Raw genomic sequence first — 6,509 nt, forward strand, 5'->3', positions numbered from 1 at the left:
CAAAATGAATACATCTTAATTAGATTGCTGGGATTATTTCAGAGACTCAGTCACAATACTTGACAGTAATGTACCTCACAAAAACATGTAGAAGAAGCAGGGGTAAAAACATATCACCACTTAAAAATTCCTACACTGAAGTTTTTGACCCATAGAATGAACATGATATCTGAAGATAAATATGTTCTGTTCCTCTAATACCTAAGGATTCTGTTTTTTTATGCCAAATATCTGAGATGAGCCTAGCTAATACTGCAGCTGCCCCCAACCCTGCACACTCTTGCTGATTTGCATATCCCCAGAGCACAACCTACTGCTCTGAGGATATTTTCAGAGGGTATTGACATCATGTGCAGAAGTCAACCCCCAGTAAGGATACAGCTTCAACATGAGAGTTCTTCTGGTATTCCTAGGGCTGCTGCTGCTCTGTTTTTCAGGTAAGGGTGACAGAAGCAGAGAATTTTCCAGTTAGTGTAGGGAGTATTGCATGGTTTTCATGGATTTTGTTTTACACTATGTTCAATACTGTATGTTTGTTGTGTGTTTCCAACCTCAGGTGTAAGATGTGACATCCAGATGACACAGTCTCCATCCACTCTGTCTACATCTGTTGGAGACAGAGTCACCATCACTTGCCATGCCAGTGAGAACATCAATAGTTGGTTAGCCTGGTACCAACAAAAATCAGGAAATACTCCTAAACAATTGATTTATAGTGCTTCCAGTCTGTAATCAGCGGTCCCATCAAGATTCATTGGCAGTGGATCTGGAACAGATTACTCTCTCACCATCAGCAACCTACAGCCTGAAGATACTGCCACTTACTACTGTCTGCAGTATAAAAGAAATCCTCTCACAGTGATACAAGTCATAGCAAAAACCTTTCAAGAGTGGAGAGAGTAAGACTGAGATGCTTGTCTTCGTGCCTGTACCTGTTAATATTTTATTTTCAGTTCTTATGGTCTCTGAAGATCATTCAGATGGTTGCTGAAAACTCTAAGTGTAGCTACTCTGATGGTTAATCTTCTCATAGGCACAGCAACACAGAAATGACAAAATATTTCAAAATCTGCTCAAAGTAGTCTCTTCTATGATTTAGTTACCCTTATGATTCACACAGCATAAACACATGGCATAATGACATTGATTAAATGGCATTCTTTCATTTTATTTTTTTGGAATATTTTCAGTTCATTTTTTATTGTCTAAATATGAATATTTACAAAATTTCAATCCCAGCTAAGAGTATTAAACACTTGAACATGTTTAATCAAGAAACATTGGATCTTAAGTTACAGAACACATGTGCTTTTTTACCAGAGAGTATCATCTTTTATATAATTTGGACAGGGAATGTTAACCCAAGGAACATTCTTTCGGTTTCTTTCCAGGATCCTGTTATAGAAAAACTACAGTGGCTGGAGAGATGTCTCAGCGGTTAAGAGCATTGACTGCTCTTCTGAAGGTCGTGAGTCCAAATCCCAGCAATCACATGGTGGCTCACAACCATCAATAATGAGATCTGCTGCCCTCTTCTGGTAGGTCTGAAGACAGCTACAGTGTACTTAAATAAATCTTTTAAAAAAGGAAAGAAAAACTGTAAATGATTATGATTTTTGTTATATTTAGACATAAGTCTCTTATACTAATCTATGTCTCTTTTAATAGAGGTGGCTCATCTAGGTTTTTGCTTAATTTTTATAGACCACACAGAACTTAATTTAGGAGGAGATGATGCAGTTTTTCAAGAAGAGTGACCTAGAGGAACGACAGAGGATATCTTAGGCTATGGAAGCTGAAAGCTTTAGTGAATTTTGAAAAGAATTAGTGTCAATTGTTTAGCCATCAATCCAGGGGATTGATGATGATAGCATAGCAACAACTAAATATTTACATCATAATTCAAATGAAATATTTGTTCATTAAAACAGTTTATACAGTTGCATGTAAAAGAACAAAAATTTGGCAAACAATTGGTTTTTTAGGGTTTTTTTCCTGCTGCTGAGGTGAAGGCTATCAACACATATAGACAAACACTTGGACAAAATCTAGTCATGGATTTTAAATTGCTTAGTTAGTAGATGAATAAAATAAAATCCTTGTTTTTTTAGGCCAAACTTTTGTAAACATTACCAAGGACAGGTCAATATTCAAGAAAGTCTTATTTGTTTAAAGCAAAGAGTCAAGCACCAGTCATCTAAGAGCGTTTACTTTTGACCTTAAGAGATTTAACAACCTTTAGCTTCAGCCAGTTTAGGTATACCCGTGTCATTTTTAGCTTTTCAAAACCTTTTTACAGCATACCTAATCTTTCACTTTTGGAATAAATTTTTACCTTAGGATAAAATCTGTACAAAATACTATCATATCAAAAGCCATTTCTTTTTTTCTTAAGCCTTCTGTAACAAAAATTCATTTTATAACTATAACCTTTATATCTACTTTTCTTACTTGATTTTAATTTTCTTTTATTTTTTTGTATTTTTTATTTTCTAAATTCTTTGTTTACATTCCAAATGCTTTCCCCTTTCCTGGTTCCCCCCTCCCCATATGTCCCATAAGCCCTATTTTCTCCACCCATTCTCCAATCACCTCCCTCCTTTTTCTCTGTCCTGGTACTCCCCTACAATGCTGGATCAAGGAATGGATACAGAAAATGTGATATATTTACACAATGGAATACTACTCAGCAATTAAAAACAATGACTTCATGAAATTTGTAGGCAAATGATTGGAACTGGTAAATATCATCCTAAGTGAGGTAACCCAATCACAAAAGAATTCAATGGAATGCAGTCACTGACAAGTGGATATTAATTAGCCCAGAAGCTTTGAATACCCAAGACACAATTAGCATATCAAATGACTCCCATGAAGAAGTAAGGAGAGGGCCCTGATCCTGGAAATGGCACTCTTTTAATTTTTTTTTAAGTATATAAATGTCTGAATGTTCAGATATTCTAAAACAAACAATGTTTACATGTATTTCTAAGAAGAATCCTAATTATATAAATAAAATGCTTTTGATTTATGTAACATTGGGGTATTAGGGTAGCCCAAGAATGACTGTTTAAATTCACAAAATTGATATATTGATATCAGCCCAATTATGGCATATGTGCTGCTGTGATTTTCATGCCAAATGTTTCCTATAGCTTGAATTTTCAATACTTAGTCACCAGCTGTATATACTACTTTGGCAGGTTCTTGAAAATGTAGTTGTGCTTACCAAACCTGAGTCAGTAGTTCAATGGGGCATATAGTTACATAAAAATTGTCTTTTTATGTTTATATCCTAGTTTGCTTTCAGACCCACTATGGAATTAATGGAGTGACTTCAAACTTTAATGCTCCTGCACAGTATATTGATTTACAGTATTCTGTTGCAGACATGTCAGATAATCTAATGATGGGGTCATGATGTTCCTTGTGCTGTGAAATAGAACACTGGTTATTTTTCAGCTTCTCCTCAATCATCCCACACAATGTTTTATTCAGGTGCTTAAGATGTTCAATTTGTATAGCAAGTCTATAAATTGAGAATATTATAGAAAACATCTAATATTGGAATTAATAGTAGTAAGGAGAGTTAACAGTAGGTATTTTTCATAATTAAATTAGTTATTCATTTTATATCATAATATCAGCTCCCTCTCTCCTCTCATTCCCATCTCACATAGCATTTAACCTTGCTATCCTCTCCCCTTTTCTGAGAATAGGGAAGATCCCCCTGTGTATCTGCCTACCCTAACAAAACAAGTCACTTCAAGACTAGGTACATCCCCTTTCATTGAGACCAAGCAAGGACACCTAGTTAGGGGAATGGAATCCACGGACAGGCACCAGATTAACAGAATAACCACTGCTACAATCCACAGACTCCAATAAGCAAAATAATGAGGGCCCAAGAGAGGATGCTTAAATTTTTCTCAGAAGGGGAAATATATATATCAGAGACGGACAAAGGAAGGAAAGGATCAGGGTGGAGAAAGGATAGATTTATGTATGGTTTGATGAGATTAAGTATAGGGAGAATGGGAGAAAGAATTGAAATCAGTGGTGTGGAGTATATCTAGGAAGTACCAGAGAACTGGAAAGGGATGGGGAGAGCACAGGGAGTCTATGAGAGTGACTCTACATGAGAATCCTAGCAGTGGCTGATATGGAGCCTTAAGTGGCCACCTCCTATTGCCAGACAGGAATCCCCAGGATAAGGACAGCACACCACCCACAGAACCTTTGATCCAAGGTGATTTTAAAAACCAAACGAAGGATCCTTATTAAGTAGCATAATGAGCAGAACAGGATGAACGATCTTGTTTGCATCCAAGTCTCTCTTTTTTTTAATTTACTTATTTTACCATGCAAATGGCTTTTGTACATAAGTAATCTAGAAAAAAAAGAGCTTTATTCTAAAGTTTATTTCTAAGAAGGTTGCGGGTTATATAGATTTTTTTTAAATTTTTTTATTCGATATAATTTATTTACATTTCAAATTATTTCCCCTTTTCTAGCCCCCCACTTCCTGAAAGTCCCGTAAGCCCCCTTACCTTCCCCTGTCCTCCCACCCACCCCTTCCCACTTCCCCGTTCTGGTTTTGCCGAATACTGCTTCACTGAGTCTTTCCAGAACCAGGGGCCACTCCTCCTTTCTTCTTGTACCTCATTTGATGTGTGGATTATGTTTTGGGTATTCCAGTTTTCTAGGTTAATATCCACTTATTAGTGGGTGCATACTATGATTCACCTTTTGAGTCTGGGTTACCTCACTTAGTATGATGTTCTCTAGCTCCATCCATTTGCCTAAGAATTTCATGAATTCATTGTTTCTAATGGCTGAATAGTACTCCATTGTGTAGATATACCACATTTTTTGCATCTTCTCTTCTGTTGAGGGATACCTGGGTTCTTTCCAGCATCTGGCAATTATAAATAGGGCTGCTATGAACATAGTAGAGCATGTATCCTTGTTACATGGTGGAGAATCCTCTGGGTATATGCCCAGGAGTGGTATAGCAGGATCTTCTGGAAGTGAGGTGCCCAGTTTTCGGAGGAACTGCCAGACTGATTTCCAGAGTGGCTGTATCAATTTGCAATCCCACCAGCAGTGGAGGAGTGTTCCTCTTTCTCCACAGCGGGTTATATAGATTAAAAGCATTCGATTTGTGTAGTATTTTGGGTGATAATTTGTTTCTCTAATATGATATTCCATAGGACTGGTCAATCAGGGCCTTTTAATGAGATTTGAGTATCAAAATTGAAGAACACAGTAATAACTATAGGTACGTCAGATGTCTGGATAGATATGAGTACTATAGAACTACCACTATCACCACATTGGACTATGGTGACAAGTTTCAGAAGCACATAGCTGGGTACTTTGTGTTTTCATTGACAGATATACCCAAGCTCCATGAAAATAAGCAAAATGTTCCAAACACATGTCAGAAAACTTTCTGGTTATCTGATACCACATTGTGTAAGCAAGTTAGTGAAGAAACAGTTGAGTCTACATTCCTGTGTTAAATGAGTCCCTATTTATGATGTTGAATGGGCCTTAATTTTGCTGTATGTACCTAAAGGATGATTCAATAAAATGCCTAAAACACAATGAATTATGAGCATATGGAATGTTGATCAGAATGCTTATTTCTGTGCTACTTAAGCAGAGGAAAAAGACAGAGTTATGATGCTGCTTCTGCTAAAACAGTATCCTCATAAGCCATATTGTATCTGAAAACATCCTCAATGATTTAGGCTACTACAGCTGTCTAGGAGAAACTGCAACAATCCAGCTTCTCATTCCTTTGTCTCTTAATGGATTATTTTGTGTCTTGTCACAATGATCGACGATTATTCAGTGGTAAAGATAGTAAGAAGTTACTACATGTTCCACCTCTAGGCTGTTGGTAATGGAGGAGAGACTTGTACACAGACAGGGAACTTCAATGGGTTCCAATTTTTCAAGTTGAATGCTATTAATTTGGGATGCAATTTAAGAGATTTTTCCCATTTACTACTGGCATTATTCTGACCAGCAAATATGTTGACTGTGTCTCCCAGATTTTAAGACAAGAATGTTGGAGTCTGGATATATTGATGTCACATCTGGAAACTGATGTTAATGATACATATCAGATGTCCACAGGATCAAACCTAAATGAGATGTTATTTGAACTAACTGGCATTCCTAACGTAATGGATAAAGAACATTATTTTTTTCTTTAGAAAGGATGCATAAGAGCAGGAACCCTAAAAACTGAATGGGCCCTTATACCCATGGTATGCCTTAACTGCTATGGCCTCTTCTCGGGTATGACTACCTGTGAAATTTTTTTATGGCTGAGGGATGGGCTCTGGCACATGTAAGCAGCAGCTTTTCAGAACTGGTCATAGCAGAGACTCACTTCAATAACTCAGCCTGTTCCAACATCTATGGCACCCCAAGGCTAGAACTGTGATACACGTTTTTCAACAGAAAAAAAACAAACAACAAAAAAAAAAAAAAAC

The 6,509-nt window shown here is 36.9% G+C and overlaps 1 pseudogene; it reads left to right on the top strand.

The window, feature by feature from the left end:
- Window positions 1–360: 360 nt before the first annotated feature.
- On the top strand, window positions 361–1,533 carry LOC127678729 (immunoglobulin kappa variable 1D-16-like; annotated as a pseudogene).
- The last annotated feature ends 4,976 nt before the right edge of the window (window positions 1,534–6,509 follow it).

Source organism: Apodemus sylvaticus, chromosome 2 (genome assembly GCF_947179515.1).
Source record: "Apodemus sylvaticus chromosome 2, mApoSyl1.1, whole genome shotgun sequence".
Taxonomy (NCBI): Eukaryota; Metazoa; Chordata; class Mammalia; order Rodentia; family Muridae; genus Apodemus; species Apodemus sylvaticus.